The 19,926-nt window shown below is 41.9% G+C and overlaps 1 long non-coding RNA gene across 1 annotated transcript in view; it reads right to left on the bottom strand.

Annotated features, from left to right (window-relative positions):
• LOC141573713 (uncharacterized) overlaps positions 1–19,885 on the bottom strand; it is a 76,635-nt gene extending 56,750 nt beyond the window's left edge. The window contains exons 1-2 of the long non-coding RNA XR_012499729.1: positions 19,006–19,885; positions 11,589–11,687 (exon numbers count right to left, since the gene is read on the bottom strand). This is a non-coding gene — a long non-coding RNA (uncharacterized LOC141573713). The remainder of the gene's footprint in view (positions 1–11,588; positions 11,688–19,005) is intronic.
• Positions 19,886–19,926: the final 41 nt, after the last annotated feature.

The following is a 19,926-nucleotide window of genomic DNA, read 5'->3' as shown; positions in this document are numbered from 1 at the left end:
TGTATGATATACAGACATATATTAATCTTACTATATAAATATATAACATATATTAATATGTGTAATTAATATACAATCAACATACACATGATAGTCTAATTATAATATTGGTTGCAAATAAAATGTACATGTATACTTCTTAAATGAAAAGATAAATGATGTAGAAAACAATTTATCTTTCACAGAAACAGCTCAGAGGATACTTATGAATAATGGGAATCGGGACAAAGTTGGGAGGAAACACAAGTTGTTAATTCTCCCATTTTAGTTGGGAGACAATAGAAATGTCTTCGTTTCTGAAGTTGTTACACTGGTGTTGGCGTTGAGCATATTGACTTTAATAACCAAACTCCGATCTCACAGTATCACAGGCTCTCATGAACTGCTGGTTGGAATGTAACTGGTTGTCACTTTTCTGGAGAATCAAAGGGCATAACGTATCAAAGACTGAAATACCTTCATAATCTCTGCCCCAGAAATTCTACCTTTCGGAATTTTTCCTAAGAAAGTAATCAGATGTACACAAGACAACCTGTGTACAATCCAGGGTGGGTGGCAATATCAGTTACAGCTCAAACAGGGGTATTTCTGAAAGTGAATGGCAGTGCTCTTAAGAATTACCCCAGGACAACAGATGCCAACAGAGATGGTGTCAAACAAGCCAGCATGTATGACAAGGACCAGAAAAATGTATTATTTTTATAATTAGGAAAAGAGAGTTAGTTTAAAATCTACTAAATGGTAGGAGAAAACAAAAGGGCAATGAATAAAAACAGGGCAGGAGTTGCAGGGCCTTCCAGCTTACCCAGACTGATTCTGCCTTTGCAGCATCAAAGGAATAGGCTACTTGGAGGATGAGATGCCTGGCTCCCTCTCCGCTCACCTGCCCACAGCCTGCTGTTGGACAACACGACCCTCTCCTGAATCTACATCAAGGATCACTCCATCCATTTTCTTAACCTTTAGGTCATCAGAACAATTGAACAGTATCTTAACTACATGACGAATCAAACATCCAATAAAAGAAAAGTCACCCATGAAAAGGAAGCCATTCCTTCACGCACATCTGTTAACGCACCAAGAAAGACCACACCGAGAGAGAAGCTCTTACAGAGTTTTGTCGACAACCAAGAGTCATGGCCACTCGGAGGGTTGTCTCATTTGGCCAAACTTCCTTGAGAAAAATAAGATGAGGGAGGCTCTCAGAGAGGAAGAGATATTGGGATAAATTCTTGAAGGAAGTCTTCGTGTTCAGGGGCTGCAAGGAATCTTAGTGTAGCTGGTGCTTGAGATATGAGTGGAGATCCCAAGAGAAGGTTCCAGGAAGGGCATACTGAGAAGGGTGCATGGGTCCTTCCACTCCCCTGTTTCCCACGATAACTCTCAGGGCTCAAGCCTGGTACCTAAAGAGTCATTGCTGATTGTGTCACGGGTGTAACTGCTTTGCTGGGCTGAGAATGATCTGTATTACGTTACATCTCCGTGTTCACGGCTTCCTTCAGCAAAGATGACAATACAAGACACACCACTGCTCCTAGCCACCTTTGTCCTAACTCTAATGTACACAGGATGTGGAAACACTTGATGGTGTTGTAGCTGTAGGAGACCCGGGGGTGGATGCTCTTTCCACCGTCACTGTCTATCCAAAGAGAAGTGGAATTAGCAAGTCTCTTCTACAAATGGGAGCTCTCTGAACTATGCCAGGTAGGAGCAGACACAGTGGGGCTGATCTACAGGAGTGGTGTTACAGCAGTGGGTTGTCCCAGGTCTCTGAGAGGATTAGCACTTAGAAAATAATCTCATTGTGGGTGGTGGTGTAAAACAAAGGAACACAAGGGCAACATGGTTAAAGGGTAGATGGTAGCCAATATGCAGATCTCAGGACTATCCACTGACCTTCTTTGAGAAGGAGGTGGGAGATGCTGCCACCCTCATTCTACGAGAATGCACACGCTAGCACCTTACCTGCAGCAGAGCACAGATAGAGACATCTGTTTGATGGTGATGTCCTTTCTATACGGCACGGCACTAGTTTTTAACCTTGACTGCATTTTAGACCCACATAGGAGCTTTAAAGAAATAGCAGTATATAGCCACCTCCTCCCTGAGACTCTGACTTAATTGCTTTGAGTACCTAGGTGTTGGTATTTCTTAAAAGGTTCCCTGGTGACTTTGACGTGCAGCCAGGTGGCCAACCTTCTGGTGCCAGGGTAATACTGAACGAACGCACCTTCTGGGCAGAGCCAATTATAAGGCACTCAGGGATGAGACCCAGGAACCGGAGTGGGTCTTGGCCCTGCTTGAAGAACTCACAGGCCCAGAGAAGGCTTCACAGTCACATGATCGTGTCCTAGTTAGAACCCTGAGAACACTCTGCGGTTTAAGAGTTCTAGAGATGTGTAAAACTTAGGAAGATGCAAGAAAAGAATGGACGAAAAGATTTGACGAGTTTGGAATATAAAACATGTGAGGCAAAAGTCAGAAGTTAGATTTATTTAGCCTGGAGAAGCACCGTTGGTAGAAGAAAAGTTAGCAGAATTAGAGTTAATTTCCTGACCATCTTTAAGTGTCTACGTATATTCCACATGAAGAAAAATCTAACATACAAAAATCCAAATGTGTGATGTAGACACAGGAGAGGGTCATCATTTATACCTGACCTACGTTCACAAATACACATAGATCAATTACAGGCAAGTGTTTACATAGCGTTTTCCATGGGCTGGATGCTGTTCTAAGTTCTGTGTAGACCTGTGCATATATTCACTCATTTAGCCCTTATAACAATCCTGTGGAATAGACATAAATATCACCCTTGTTTTAGGATGAGGAATTTGAAGCACTCAAAGGTTAAGTCACTTGCTTTCATTACTATGTGGAGCTGGAATTTAAATCTAAGTAGATTGGTTGCAGAGTCCATACTTTTGACCATTACTTTGTACTGTATGTACATGAATACATATGTATATGTGTATATGTATGTATGCATACGTGTGTGTGTACATATATATGTTACACTGTGAATGAGCATTTGTGTGTCCCTCTAGATACACACTGATAGGTAGATATGTACTACTGTGTGTGACACACACAGATAAGCATATATGTGTGTACATAATGTTTTAGTGAACATATGCACACATTTTGCTTTACAAAAATAGGCAGTTTCCTTTACACACTAAACATACTTATTTAAATGATAATTTATAATATTGGGGTTTACAAGTAAGTACGCAAGACCTTTAAAGAGAAAAACACTTCTGTGATCATGTGATAACCTGTTACAAATCCTTTGCAGTGAAAGTATTTTTGAGACAGATTAATAGGAAAGCACAAGCGGCTCAATGGAAGGTCTTGTACATTTGTTCTGGGTCGGTTTAGCATGTGATGAATAAATGCGGTGAAAAATGTGTTCTTTTGGGATTTTCCTGCTGGACAAGAAACTAGAAGTCTGGCTCTTAAATATTAAGGCTGCAGTTTACTGACTGAACGGCACATTGTTCTCCTAATTGGCTAATTGGCCTTAGGGGAGTTTGGGGGGTGGTTTTGGGGAGGATGGCAGGTTCCTTCCTGCACACAACAGGACCATTAAAAACAAAGCTTGCGTGAGATTTGCTTTGTTTTCTTTTGCTTTGCCTGTTGCTTTTTTAAAATGCATTAGGCAGGGTGCTTAAAGGACTGTCCAGCAAAGTAGTTGAAATCTCATTTTCATAAATGTCATCTAAAATAATTTTGGAAGTAAGGTCTGGGTTTTATTGCAATGATCTATTCAACAATGAATATGCACATGGTAATAAAAATTAAAATATCCCTCTTTTTCCTCTTGATCTACTTAAGATAAAATTTAGAAACTTTCCTATATTGGATTGAAATTCTTTATTTTTTTCACATTTTAGATTTGATAATTATAATGGGGCCTTAGTTGAAAGGTTAAGCCAAAATAAATGCACAATATCACCAGTTGGTCAATTTAGTTAAATGGTACTGAGATTAAAGAGTGCGCAATAATAATGAAGAAACATAAATTGAGGAAGAGAAGTAAAACTCTCAGAAGCTTGAGAATGATGAATAAGTAGGAAAGATGATACCAGTTCCACTGGCCTTTGCTTCCATTGTAAGGAAGTTGTAGACAGGTGATGAAATATTTGAGCAGTGAAGATAAGAGACAGAGATGCTTTATAGAATACTGATGGTGAAGCTCTTCTTGTAAAAGGGCAGTTGTCAACTTGGTTGACACCTATTAAAGACCAAATTAGCCTGTTTTTTAAAAAGAGAAGCCCTGCAGAGTCATTCTTTCCCTAGGCTTACATTTCCTTTGTCTAGAAGGATGTGTGTTATGAATGTAAATGAACTTTTCAGACTCAGTTATAAAGTGATTTGTGGGGCATCGCTAAATTTCAGTCCTCTCCTTTAGCTGGATTTCCTGGGGGCTGTGTCCACCACCTCTCTTCCCATACGCTGTCCAGCCTCCCCTGCGATTAAGGTCTGTTGGGGACAGGGCGTATTTTGCCCCTCCAGCTTGCACCCTGCCCTTTTCTAGCTAAGTTTCTGCTCTAAACCCTTCCCTGTTTCCTTGCCCTGGTGAGTGAGGCTACAGCTCTAGGACCCCTGCTTTTATCCTTCTTGACAAAGACCTAATGCAGGTGTAGATCCTGGTACTATCTAGAAACCCTCATCAGGTCCTTCCAAGCAGTAGGTACCATTAGATCATATCTCCCTAGGGGAGACAAAAATCGGCCATCTTAGGAGGAAAGGACCTACACACTTCTCAAAGACACAGGACTTGTTTTAGTCATCTTCACATTTCCAGAGCCACCAACAGTGCCTCGTAGTCGCAGGTGTTCAATAAATACTGGTTGCACTGAACTTGGACTCTTCCTCTCTCCCCCTCCCACCTTCATCCTCAGGGTCAGTGGCCCCATTATGGGTTTCTTTATGAAGCTACCATAAAAAATATTTTACTTCAATATCCCATGCTCTTGATTAGAAGAAGTAATGTTGTTAAAATGGCCAAACTACCCAAAGTAATCTATGACTTAATATGATCTCTATCAAATTATCCATGTAGGAGCTCATTTATATAAAGTAAAAAAAAAAAAAACAGGCTAAATTAATCTATGCGATTAGAAGTCATAACAGTGGTTACTCTCAAGACAGCGGTTCTCAACCAGGCATAATTTGGTCCCCATGGAATATTTGGCAGTGTCTGGAGAGACAATTTTGGTTGTCATCCTGGGGAAGAGGGTTGCTACTGGCAGCTAGTTGGCAGAGCCCAGGGGTTCTGCAAAACATCCTACAATGCACAGGACAGCTCTCTACAGCAAAGAACTGTCCAACCCCAAACCTAATAATGCTGGCGTTGAGAAGCACTATCTACCACTAGGGGTAGTGGTAATATTCTGCTTCTTTATCTGCATGCTGATTACACAAATGTGTTCCATTGGAAAATTCATCAAGTTATACACATATGGTATGTGTACTTTTCTACAGGTATACTGACTTTTAACAAAAAGTTTAAAAGCTACGTATGCTTGAGAAAACCTTTGTTTAATAAAAATACATCCTAGGATTCAACTAAATCAAGACTTAGTAGAAACAGAAAAAAATAATGTTTTACAGAAAAACCTAAATGTTTAATGATAAAACACAGTGCAAATATTTCACTCATCAAACCTTGTATTAAACACCAGGATTTAGGATGCACTCTAAAATGGCAACGAAAGCTTCAAAAAAAAAAAAAAAAGCATCATGCACTAAAAAAAATGCATGAATGTTTTATTTACCAGAAAATCCTGGTTGATCTGTAGATAGGAATCTGGCCAAATCACTTAGAATCAGGACTGTGGTGTTAGCATCTGCAGACACCAAAGAAGAAAACAGCTACTTTAAAAATGCCTCAGTGAGGCACATTTTTTTAAAAAAAAGCTCAATATTGCTAGTTATCAGAGAAATGCAAATCAAAACTACAATGAGGTATCACCTCACACCAGTCAGGATGGCCATCATTCAAAAGTCCACAAACGATAAATGGTGCAGAGGATGTGGAGAAAAGGGAGCCCTCCTACACTGCTGGTGGGAATGTAGCTTGGTGCACCCTTCATGGAAAACAGTCTGGAGATTTCTCCAAAGACTAAAAACAGACTTATCATATGATCCAGCAACTCCACTCCTGGCATATATCCAGAATGAACTCTAATTCGAAAAGATATATGCAGCCCAGTGTTCATAGCAGTGCTATTTACAATAGCCAAGACATGGAAGCAGCCTAAATGTCCAACGACAGATGACTGGATAAAGAAGTTGTGGTATATTTACACAGTGGAATACTACTCAGCCATAAAAAAGAATAAAATAATGCCATTTGCAGCAACATGGATGGATTTAGAGATTGTCATTCTAAGTGAAGTAAGCCAGAAATGGAAAGAAAAATATATGCTATCACTCATACATGGAATCTAAAAAAAGAAGAAAGAAGACACTAATGAACTCATCTAAAAAACAAAAAGAGACTTGCAGACATAGTAAACAATCTTATGGTTGTGGGGGAAAGGGGGTAGGAAGGGATAAATTTGGGAATTTGAGATTTGCAGATATTAACTACTATACATAAAAATAGATTAAAAATATTTCTTCTGTATAGCACAATACAATATTTTATAACAACCTTTAATAAAAGAGAATATGAAAATGAATATATGTATGTATATGCATGACTGGGACATTGTGCTGTACACCAGAAATTGACACTTCATAACTGACTATACTTCAATTAAAAAAAAGAAAAGCCTCAGTGCCTCTTGCAGGACTTTGCTCTGCAGCCTGCACATCTGCAGCATCAACCTGTTCTGTGATTGCTGGTCTGCAAACTGGGCCCTGCACACAGAGGGCAAGGAGAGACTGAAACGAGAGGCAGACCATTCCAGATAAGTAAGTAGCAGGCTTAACAAGCAAGGGAACTTACATAGGAGGCTCGTCTTGGGCGGCTGCAAGACAAGTAGATGTCAACTGCCTGCCAGAATGTTATAAGTTTATATAGAACTGGGTTCAATCACATATACCCTTCAGATGGTCTCAACCACACTTTATGCTTTCAAGGATGTGTCCTTGAAATAGCTCCTAGTGTTGGAATGGTGACCAGAATGAACATGCCAAGGACAAGTCCAGCTCAAGGGTCAACTGGCTGTTATAGCCTATCAATTACCTTCTCCAACAGTGATGGGGTCCTTTGTTCCATGAAATTTACAAAGTTTTTCACAGCATAAATTGTCCTTGACAGAGTATTTTGAATGGGAGAGTCTACCGTGGTCATCCTGTCCATTTCACACCTGTATGCTGGGTGTGTTGAGGGCCTAAAACTTGTCTGTTTAATTTACAGGCCTCCAATCAAGGGAAGCCCCCTGGGGCAGAATGCAGGTCCCCAAATCACAGACTCCAGTCCAGATGGGAGGAGAACTTAGGAGGAGGTAAGTGTATTTTGTATGTTGAAGGGACATGAATAATTGTGGCCAGAAGATGGACTGTGGGAGACTATTTACAAAAAGGCCATAATGATTTCCTTCCCTGCGTGTAGGCCTCGAGACAGTGTGACTTTGCAGCTCTTTCCATATGGGAGATGGAGTCGATTTCTCCCCACTCTGTAAGTCTGGAGTGGACCTGAGACTTGTTTTGACCACGAGAATATGGGAAAGTGAGGCCACCCCAATTGAGAGCCTGGTCCTCAAGACGCCTTGCAGGCTCCTGCTTGCTTCCTTGGAACCTTGCCTCTGGCACATGAATAAGCCTGGGCTAGTCTGCTGGGTAACTAGAGACCACGTGGACTAGAGACAAGCCACCCCCTGTGAGGCCATCCTCGTGCGGCTGGCTGATCCAAGGGCTGTACACGCATGTACCAAATGAGTCCAGACAAGACCAGAAAAACCCCTCAGCTAAGCCCAGCTCACACTGGCAACCCACAAAACTATGAACAAATAATTCGGGATGATTTCTTATACAACATATACCTTTGTTCTCAGAAAAACGACTATAAACAGCTCTGGCATTTATTCTGTTTGTATCAAGTCCAGTTTTATTAACAGCCTCACTTTCTCAATAGTTGAGTGGAAGTCCCTAAACTGAATATCAGTGACCTTATGCAAGTAACCCAGCTCAAACACTGTGGCCAGGGGGTTAGACACTTGGTGGCCATCCCTGGGTTCTTCCCAGAAGCTGGGGCCATGGGATGGAGTGTGACAAAGTGACGATTCCCAAAAGGTTGAAAAATAATAGATGTCCAATGCACAGGACGCTCTATCTCACTGCCTCTAATGTGAGAATTCAGCTGCTATGATGTTTCCAGCTGGTTGATCACTCATTGCTTTGTAGATTCTGCCATCACCACAGGCAACAGAGCAATTCATTCATTACTTATTCTACTTGCATAATTTGAAATATGGATGATCACTCGGAAAAAAAAGTCTATTAAGAACAAATTCTGTATTTTGGATGCTTTAGGGTTTGGATTTCAGGATAATTTATTTTCTACCATATTTTATTCTTGAAGCATATCAGAGCTCTTTTCTCCTGCAAATGAAGGAATGGTGTGTTGGACAATTTTGTGCCCTGACATACTATGGAATGAGATGCATTTTAGGGAATATCTTTGTTTTTACAGGAAGTAGAAGGACTAAGCAAAATATGAAGAAATGTTGTTAATGCTTGAAATAATAAGTATGGAAAGAATGGACAGATAATGGACAAAAGAATACTATTTCCTTTAGTCTTATTTAATAAGCCCTGTCTTCCAGCCTTTTGATTTTCTCTGGCTGACTTGCAGATGTGCTTGACTTGAATTCATTTACCGTCAAACGTAATGAAGACTAGAGGTGGACCTGGCATATGAGTGGGAAATCCGATGGAAAGAACTGACAGGACTTAATCTTTCAGCAGATGAAGACAGTCTGTGCTCCTTCTGTTAAATCACTGATTTTGTGATGGGTAATTCACCAAATCACCCCAGTGACTAAACCACTGGGGAGGGAAGTATAATATATTCATAGGATGGGCTAATCTGCGGCTGTTAAAATAGTGTTTCTGAGGAGTATTAGTTGACATGGAAAAGTGTACATTTTTTTGCCAAGTGAAAAAATATTTCTAGAAGTGTATTATATCATCATTATATGTGTGTGTATGTTTTGTTATAGATACGTGTATATATACACATTCCAAGTGGGATTTCTAAAGACAGATAATTTGAGTTCATTTCTCCCTTTCTTTATGCTTTATAGGCTTCCAGTGTTAGAATGTGTTACTTTTGTAATCATAAAATATAAAAATGAAAATGCAAAATGTATCAATTAACTATTATGGTACCACATTGGAAGTCATGCTGTCAAAATATTTGTAACTAGATTAAAACAATTCCCTAGCTCCTCAAGATGCACCCTCTTGTGTGAATTTTGAAATTAGTATTGCAGTCTGATGGGGATGTTCTTCTGAGGGCTGCCAGATCTAAGCGAAACGAAAGAATTACCGACAGCTATAGAACACACCCTGCGTGCCAGACCCTGTTCTACGTATTTTACATGCTCTAATTCATGTCACACTCATACCATTGTATGCGGTAGTTACTATTATTATCATTTGATACGTGAGAAAATTGAAGTACACTTTTAAGTTAAGATGGGTGGAGTCAGACTCCAGAGTTCTTGCCCTTGACAACTACTCTACAGTTCTCTCCTGTTTTGTGAGAGAGGGCATTCCAGGGATTCCTCAACTGAAAAGGAAGGACTTCTCAGAAAGAAAAGCAGAACTGGGGGTGCAGAGTTCAAGCAGTCATGAGAAGGCCTTGACCTCCCTTTCTTTGTCTGTTTCACGGAGGAATTCATCTTGAACTTTGAAGACAGCTTCTAACATGTAGAAGCTGAAGGGGGATGCAGGAAAGAAGAGACACCAGCACGATCTCTACCTTAAGCGGTCCCATTTGTAAAGGCTGGGATATCCCAGGGCATGCTGTCCATAAGGTATTGGTTGTGTGGTAAAATAAAAGGTTCTATGTTTTCATAAGCTTGAGAATCGCAGGACTAGGAAGAGCTATTGCAGGACTTCTCAGAGCCTTTATTATGTTCATGTACATTTTAGTATCTGTGCACCATTTAGTATACAGTGTGCACCATTTCTCAACTTTGTTCAATCACAAAACGTCTTTCCCATGGAGCATCTTCTAACATTTCCCCAAGTTAATGTTCTCTGGAAAAAAATCTGGGAAACTGGTCTCAAATAATGGTACTCTCTGTATTATTTCAATTTTCTCTTGATCACCAATGATTTTTTTTTTTAACATCCAAGCCTTATCTTAAGTGTCCTCTGGAGAAAGAAGGAAAGGATTTGGATCCCTGTTTGGATGTATTTATTAGAGGAAGGGTAGCAGTCTCCTGAGGTCAACATGATAGATGCAGCCATGAGCACCTATGGGAAATACATTTTGGTAATGAAACAGGAATGGTGTCTAAAATGTCACCCAGTCCTCCAGGAACAGCACAGTCCTCCATGTAATAAAACCTGGGAGGCTTATTGTTAATGAAGTGGCATTTCTTTCTAGTAATGTTAATTGAGGTTGGTTCACTGAATTGCAGGACTTCCTGGATGAAATATAGTTACCACATAAGCATGTGGAAGAGCTTACCATCAGTGATTTAAGTCAAAAGACATGATGGCCACGACATGGGAATGATGCTACATTCTCATTTTTCAAATGGCAAAGAAATAAGACAGCTTCGAATAACTCAAATGTCAGTGTGGACAGCCCCTCCCAGAGCCTGCCTCCTGCACATGCTCATCTTAAAAAATACCGTCAAGTATACATGTGTTTGAGTTGTCAGGTCATAAATGGAAAAAAGTTGAAAATTCACGTAAGGAGGAGACTGCCAGGTAAATTATTACTAGGGAGCAACACTGCTTGCTGATGTAATTAACTGCTACATATTCAAAAATGTTTTTGGAAATGCTTTGAAATTGCAACTGTGGCTTATTTTCAGAATGGTGGAGTGAGAACGAGAATAGTGAAGGAAAGGCTTAGAAAATCACTAAAATAAATTGTCAGATGGCCTCTGTGAGTGAGACCTCCCTAGATCGTCCAGCCATCAGCCAACCCACTTCCTGAATGGGCAAGGCAACGTAAGCTGAGCCAGCCCCATTCCAAAGAACCACCCAGCCAACCCATAGAAAGATGAGCTAAATAAGTGCTTGTTGCTTTAAGTTGCTACGTTTTGAGATGGTTTGTTACATAGCGACTAACTAATACAGTGTTCTGGGCACGGTGAGGGTTTGGGGTCCTTCCCTTGATGACCTGACCCCACTGTGGCTCTTAATGTCTTGACAGAGCCTCTGAATTTCAGACAAATTCTGCATCCGGTCCCACGGCAAGCCACCTCACATCCCCTGCAAGAGGATTGCCTAGTCCCTCCCAGCAGTGGCCCCTACAAGCTTGCTGGCTCTCAACTCCTAGTACCTTCCACATTCTTTCTCAGGGAGTATCCAGAGATTGACGAATTCCTCCTTTGCTGTGTAGGAGCCCAGGGAGTATCGGGGTACCATCTCCTGTGCTTTCTCACCTTAAATCTGCCACAGTTCCATTCCTCTTTGGCAGCAGCTGTGCTGTGTCACCAGATGGGATCCATGTGAGGCTGTCTCCTTCTATAATTCCAGATGGGCTGTGGAAATAAAGGAAGACCACGCAAATAAGAAAGCCACCATCACTTGTGTTTGGTAAAGTCACAGGCAGGCAGGAGTGTAGGAATGTTTCCTAATAAAGGAAAAAAGGAAGGCTTTAGAGATGCTCTGATTGGAGGCTGTTGGCATAGGAAATCTAGCTGCAGGTTAATTAGAAGTGGGGCATCTTATGCAATCGGTTTGGAAAACGTGTCTGGCTTTCTCTGGTTGGTCCTGCGTTGGAAGCTGGGCTAAAAATATAAAGGTTGGCAATTATTAACAAAGTGCTAATTGTTGTAGGCTAATTGCTACAGAGGCTGTGTTTTCACTCCCTGAACTGGTCACTGTCGAGGTGGTGAGTCAACAGTCTATCGTCACTTATGGGCTGGCCACTGTCTATTTGTGTATCAGTCTCTCAGTCCCCCTCTTTGGCCACCGTTTCACTTTCACGATGTTGACCAATTCAGGGAAGACTCCAGATACAGAACATCACTGTTTAGGGGGATTGTTCAGTTGTCTCCATGGTCAACTGTACTGCAAGATCATCATGAGCTTTTTGTTGTTGTAGCATCACGGTGATCAGCAGGCAAGAGAGTGGCTGTGCAGGAGGACTGAAGACGCTGGATAAAATGCAAGGGGCCAGTATCATGACAACTGACAAAAACAAGAATAGTTAATAGTCCCTAGGAGATAAGACGCTTTAGAACCAGGAACCCAGTGGCCCGACTTAGGCCAAGTGAACGAATCCCATGGGCCGTAAGGAACAACCTGAAAAAGCCAAGTATTTTTTTTCCTGAAGGCACTGTCTTGCTTGTTCTACTTTGCCTGTTTCATTAATCCAAGTACAGCAAGAAGCGATAGCAATGGCACAGACACCTCTGTGGACTAGCCTACAAGAAATCTAGAGCAATACCGTTGTTCATCACGACTTGTGCCAATGAGTTAAGATCGTTGTGTTTCACCTAGGATGGAGATGGGAGTGCTAATAACTTCTGCCAAAGTTAATAAGCTTGTTATAGTACTTTACTTGAGCGATTCACACCATCAGGGGAACACTGCTCTGATTGTTCACATAAACAATTAGTCAGTAATTTCCCCAGCTGGAGTGCCTGAATAATCAAGGGTAGGCTCGTCTGGGAACTTACATTTGAGTTGGATTTTTCTAAGTTGGTAATAATATAGAATTAGGGTCTCTGTGTACAGACAAGCCTTGGAATACGACTCCTAAACTGCATGAGGAAAACAAAACCAGAAGACAACAATAACAACAAAACCAGGCATGCTGGCTGCAAAAAGAGAAGTATCCAGTAAGGGGCACATGGAGACCCAGGAGAAAAGGAGTTGTTGCCAGAGGGAAATCAGAAGAAAGGCCTTACATTAGCCAAGTTACATATCTATCAGTCCTCAGTCTCTTCCAGGTGGCAAGTAATTGGCCTACAAATGTTACTGAATACAAATGATGTAGAACCAATTGTAATAACTGATTCTTTTCCAGAGAGAGAATTGACACGATCAAATTCACATGCTGATTTATTTAAGTTCATTTATTTATGTAGATGTAAATGCCATTGGCTATAACTCCCTATGACCTTGCTTGACAAGACTGCAATTGTCCAGAGGTTTTTATCGTGATGATCTGGTGATGGATGAAATACATAACAACCAGCAAAATTCGGGTTAGTGGCTTCTGTCTGGGTGTTAGAAACTGTGCTCTGACCTAACGATTATAATAAAAAGGAAATAAAAGAGAAAAAGTGTCAGAATGGATGAACAAAAACCAAGGTTCTGTAGAAAATGAGAAGGAAAATGGTTATAAGCAAGTAGATGAATAACAAAATAGGAATTAGTCAGGGGTCTTAACCCCATGTCTTGGGCAGAAGCTGTCTACCACCCTAAGTCAGCTGCATATTCCAAAGGTCTTGGGTCAGCTGCTTACTTCCAAAGATTGGCTGCAACTAGATGATTTCTGAGAATCCTAAATTTGAGGTTCCTTCAAACACAACCCAAGACAGAAACACAAAAGAGAGCAAAATGGGTTGATTCCACCAAGGATGCCAAACAAATGGGACAAGTAACAAAACCCAAGCACCAAACTGAGAACAAACAGCTGAGGAATTCAACACAGAGAGAGCAGAGTTCACACCCAGGGCTGACTTGCCATGTTGGTGAGAACTTAACAAGCCGCAAGCAGCTCCGTGTGCCTGGATGAAGACTGGGGTCTGCAGTGGTAAGCAGAGCAGAGCGTCTTGGTGGGACCTTTAGGAAAACTGTGGAAATAAATGAAGATCACCAAATGAGAACAAAAAGAGGCTTCTGCTTTTGAGCTTGTGTTTGGCAGAGACTCAAAGGCAAGCAGGGGAGCAGGAAAGCTTCATAATGAGAAAAAGAAGGCTTCACTTGTGCTCTGATTGGAGGCTATCAGCATGGGGAAGCTGGAGGTGACTTAGCTAGAAGCAGGGTGGCCTGTGATGGGTTTGGGAGCATTTCTGGCTTTCTCTCCCTAGTCTATTTGTGTGTGGGGTTGGGGGGAGGTAATTCGTTTTTTTTTTTTTTTTTTTTTAATCGAGGTACTGATTGAACCCAGGGGATTGAACCCAGGACCTTGTACATGCTAGGCAGGCGTTCTACCTCTGAGATATACCCTCTTCCCCTCACTTCCTAGTCTTAATTGGAAGCAGGGACAGAAAAAAAAAAAAAAGGGGAAGCTGGTAACCACTGACCAAGTCCATTGAGGGCTGATTGCTGCAGAAGTTGAGGTTTGTCTCCCTGGGCTGGTTGCTGGAGAGGCCATGGGTCAGAGTCCTATTGCCATATGTGGTCTGGCCATTGTCCATCTGTGTATTCAGTCTCTCAGGAGCTCAACTCTACTATTCAGGGTCCACCTCAAATGCTATATGGTTTCCATCTTCTAGTCACCCTCCCACATTTCCCACCAAGGAAAGATTTAATCCTAGATTCATGGGAGAACCAAACAGTATCTTTCCACGGTACTCACATTCCTTCCAAATTATTCTCTTGCTCTCTTGGAAGAGAATGTGCTTTTTTCTTTCTTCCTATAGAGTAGAAGCTACTCCTACTTTACACCCCTTTCCCCGACCCTTAGATATTTATGTTCCAAATAGGATCCACTATTCTGTCTCCTGGAGCCAGAAGCCTCTTGGCTCTGCCTTAAAGGTAGTGGTGGTGCTGGTAGAGGGGAGATTGCTGACAGCTGAAATATCCTCAATGAACTGGTAATATCATTGCAACCAGCACAGAGATTCTTCCAGTCTCGAAGGAACTTGAAAATACATGAAAATTCAGGTCACCTGATTGGAAAGATCAGTCTGAATATTCAGCAGGCATGGAAGCCTCTCAGCATCTTTGAATTGTAAATGGTGGTGTAAATTTTCTCTTGCATCCTCATTTATTCAGTGCATATTTATCCAGCACTTCCTTTGTGTTAGGCTCTGTCCGAGGCACTTCGAGATACCAGTGAACAAAACAAAGAGCTCTGCCCTCACACAGCTTATATTCCAGTGCAGGCATACAGACAATAAATAGGAAACAGAGTAAGAAAGTGAATAGTGTGTTAAAGGGTGACAAGCGCTATGGAATAAAGAAAACGCAGAGCAGGGAGGATCAGGCAGAGGAAAGAGGGCAGGTCCATCTGTCTTCTTTTCTTTGCCATTTCAATAACAACCTTATTGCTAAGCCTCAGTGAATAAGATCAAGACGATTAAACCATTCCTCAGGGTTTGAGGATTGTTATGAAGGAGGAACACACTCACACATACGGCCCTGGACAAGTTTTTGGGCCTTATTGCTAACTTTTTTAGTCATTAGCACAGCTGCAGGCTCAGTCAGCTGCTGTGGATCTGAACTGGTTCGAGATTCGGAGAAGTAGTGTATCTGATTTGGCTATAAAGGTTATTCACCAAGTCTGGGCTTTATTGCAAGGACCTGATTTATAGTTAGGAAAAGTCGTAACAGGAGACAGTCACAAACAAAGGCTCTGTAAGTCAGTAATCATCTACATGCCTGTAAAATAATGTTGCTATTGTCAGTAGCTCTCAGCAACTTCAAGGTCCCTTATTAGATGCCCTAGTCAGTGAATGACAAATTTTTTATTATTTCCACATTGTCCTTCCGGGGTGGAATCAACTTTGCTGAAGAAAGCAGCAAAGCTTTTTAAAAGCTGTTATTTAGTAGGAAATGAAGAGCTGCATAATAAAATATTAGTTGTTCTAAAAAAAAAAAACAAAAACAGAAATTGTTCTAAAAAATAGGAAAATTCTGTACTTTCCAGAAACAAATTCTTTTCACCACATTTCTATTTCTACTTAGTCCAGTATGATCTGTTTCCTAACTGAAGATACATATCTGGTCATGTGTCTTTTATTTTTCTAATTCATCACTGCTGAAGGGCAGAAAATCCAGAATTTCCATTTTGAAGCCTCCCTTCCCACTTGAGTTGCCCAAAGACACGCGTGTTTACTTAATCCATTGGGGTCCATCTTGTTTCCTCACACAGCAGGCAAACTGGACGTGTGTCATGGTCCTCTGGTCTCATGGTGGGGCTTTGAGGGCTGGTCTGATGTGGCTGGGTTTGTACAAGCTTTTGTGTGAATGGAAGTTTTCATTTCTCTAGAATAAATGCCCAAGGTGAAAAGGATGGGTTGTATGGGCAGTGGGGGCGCTGGGGGGGTCTGATTTAGTTTTAAAAGAAATAGTCAAACTATTTTCCAGAGTGGCTGCACCATTTTATATTCCCACCAGCAATGCATAAGTGACAGTTTCTCTGCCTCCTCCCCAGCATCTGGTGTTGTCATTATTTTTTATCTTACCCTTTCTGACAGGTATGGACTGATACCTCATTATAGTTCTAATTTTCTTCCCTAATGGTTAATCATATTGATCATCTTTTCACGTGCCTATTTGCCAGCTGTCTGTCCTCTTTGGTGAAATACTTCTACACGTATTTTGCCCATTTTCTGATTAGATTGTTTGGGGGTTTATACTGCTGAATGCTGAGAGTTCTTTATATATGCTAGATACAAGTCCTTTTCAGATGTTATTTGAAAATATTTCCCCCGATACCATCATTTGTCTTTTCATCTTCTTAACAGGGTCTTTCACAGAACACATTTAAAAAAATTTTTTTGATGACGTCCAATTTTTCCTTTCATCCACTTACTTTTCATTCAACACTTAATTATTGTATGTCTACAATTTATCAAGGTAATGTTCCAGGTACCCATAGGAAACAGAGACGTGACATGGTCCCAACTTTGAGGCATTTCCAGTCTAGTTGAGGAGACTGGAGATACACCCAAATAACGCACATTATATAACAAGTGCTAAGTGGCATAGGAGAGGGAGAGAGACATTTTTTGGAAAATCAGATACGTTTTGGCTGATAGGGAAGTAGTGGGTGAAGGTCTCACCACTTCTATGCCAGAGAATGCCACAAAATGGCATAGAAACGTCCTCTATAGACTCATTTTTTCCAGGTTAAAAAATATAATTTTTAGATAACATATATTAAATTTTATTATGTGCAAAGCAATTTCATATACATGGTATCAATTAATAATAATCTTGTAGGGCAGTGGAGAGGATTACACTATATTTTACATTTAGGGAATCTGGGTTTCAGCACAGTTAAGTAAGCTGGTCAAGGTCACACAGACAAGAAATGGTAAGCTTGTGATTAATGCCCATTTAATTTTACCCAGAATCCTTCTGAGACACGTCCTTTTCCAGTATAAACTCATCAATCTTCTGGCTAAGAAATGGGCTGTCTGATTCACATTTTAAAAGAAGGCACAAAAACATTTCCTTGGTACACAAAAGTCAATGAGCTCTTCATGATAAAGGGAGAATCTATTAAAACTCTTACAGTGATCAAGATTATGCAGAAAATGGAGAAGCAAGCACTGCCTGTGATTCATGAGGGGGCAAAAGAAGGGATGGATATTGCTGGACTTCAATAAAATTTTGCTGGATGGCAGCTCAGGATGGAGTAATCAAGGAGGTAGCATTTTAAGTCACCTTCTTGTTACTCAAATCATCTTCAAATGCCAAACCTTTCATGGGGAACGTAAAAAAAATCAGTAATAGCTCTAGTGAAGTACTGAACCTGCGCTTGTTTCTGACCTAAAGGACAACAAATAGGGAACTCGGGCTCTTTCTCAGTCATCACATCTCTGGATTTCCATCTGTACTTTCTTCCTGTTTTATTTGTGACCTTGTCCAAATCACTGAACAATTCTGTATTTGTCTTTCCTTTAAAATGTTTATAACTTAGGGAAGATATTAGGATCTTGTTTCTGAAAGAGCTTGTAAAGAGGTGAGTTTATATTTTAGGTTAGTTTTGCAAACAGTTTTGCAAACACATGCATGATGTCAAATAACCTTTGAACCCAGCCCCCATTCTTGTCCTGATGCAGCCACTGGCAGGCTACATGTGGACTACAATTGTTTCACATTCTTCATTCCAACTTTGACCCTGCTGGCCTGCAGAAGTGGAGGTCTTCACAATGTCTGGACATAAATGAACATGCGTGTTTACATGTGGCTTACTGTGGACCAGTCATGAACTACCTGCAAACATTTGGGCAGATTTACTCTCACCACTGTGTTCACCTCACTGCCGTTGCAAACAATCAGAATCCCCAAGTTCTAGACAGCTCAAGGGGTAGGGTATGACTGAATCAGGGCAAATGAGGCTTCTTGGGTTTAATGTGCACTCTGGGAAAGAAAAGACTCGCCTCATTCTTGTATCCTTAGGGTTGAGAAGACAAGCTTGAAGCTGCCAGGGACCACCACATGGAGTAAGTCAGCTTAACAATGAAGCCCACAGAGAAGAAACAGAGAGGAGACGGGGAAGGAGAGAAGAGGAAAGAGGGAGGGAGGAAGAGAAAGTTCTACTTTTGACATCACTTGAGAACCCCTGAATCCACCTGTGCCTGAATTTAGACCTACCATGTTATATACAACAAAAGGTAACAATAACTTAGACAAATACGTTTGGTTGTGTATATATAGATTCTCTCTAGGAGTGTACACACCAAAGTGATAGCAATGGTTGCCCCCAGGAGGAGAAACTGAGAGGCTGGGAGACAAGGGTGGCAGGGAGTCTTGTTGACTGTGTATTCATCTGCACTTTAAAAATTTCGTACCACTGTCAATGCTAATGGAGCAGAGATAAATAAATTAAAATTGAATGTAAACGAAATAGAAACAAAACACAAACTGTCTTCCACTTTGACCAGTTTGTGGATAATAAAATCCCCTTCAGAGAGGGAACCAGATCTTTAGAAAAATCAACTCCTTTACCTTCCAAGTTCCCTTCTTAAAGGATTTTTTGGTTCTCTTTTGGCTGCTGCGGACAGATCAGCAAATGAGCCGTCCATTTCTACTGCGCAAATTTACACGGCGAGGACAGCCTCAATCCAGGGTCCTGAGAGAGGATTTCCAGGGTTTTAGGAATCACCCATGTAGCTTTATTCTGATGGCGCGACTTCTGTCCTGCAGCGAAAACTGACAATGCGTTTTCACAGCCGAGTTGTTGGGGGCTAAGGCAGTCCGTGTTAAGAGGATTCCGGGCCCTGTGCCCTGATGGATGCAAATACGCAATGAAGCCCTGGCCTGGAGGGGACCCGTTCCGGGCCCTGGAACTCTACGCAAGAGCCCAAACTCGTTCTTCACCCGCAGCAATCTCTGGGCGTTCTTCTGACAGCGTGGGCTCACTAACCCGGCGGTGCGGCAGAAATGCGGGCTTTGGGACACTTGGGCGCGCAATAGCCTGGGACAGCAAGCTCTCCGAGCCAAGCTCGAAACCAGTCAGTCCGTGTTGAACGAAGGAGCGTCGCTAGCGCAGTAAATTCAGGAGAGAATGAAACGGTGACTTGAAATACCTAGGCACTGTGAAGTGAGGAAGAGCTGCTTTGGAAACGCGCTAAGCCGGCTCTGGTGAGTCCGGGTTGGGGGAGGGCGCCCACACTCCGGGAGCCAGGCCGGCCCCGGATTCGGGTGACCGGTCACCCGGCTGTCAGGGAGGGTCCGGGCACCCCGGGCTCAAGGGCAGAGGCAGGAAAAGCCTTACTTCAAGGCTAGGAATGACCTGAGGTCTCGCCTGGGGACTCGCGGGTCACGGCTCCAACACCTCACAGGTCGCCGAGGAAGAGTCCAGCCTGAGGCGCGAGGCCAAGTCCCTGGCGCGCGCGGCCCCAGCCCCGCCTCCCGCTGCGCCCCGCC

The sequence above is a fragment of the Camelus bactrianus genome, chromosome 17 (assembly GCF_048773025.1).
Source record: "Camelus bactrianus isolate YW-2024 breed Bactrian camel chromosome 17, ASM4877302v1, whole genome shotgun sequence".
Lineage (NCBI taxonomy): Eukaryota > Metazoa > Chordata > Mammalia > Artiodactyla > Camelidae > Camelus > Camelus bactrianus.
Note: the sequence above shows the minus strand (reverse complement) of the source record. Positions and strands in the feature narration are given on the sequence as shown.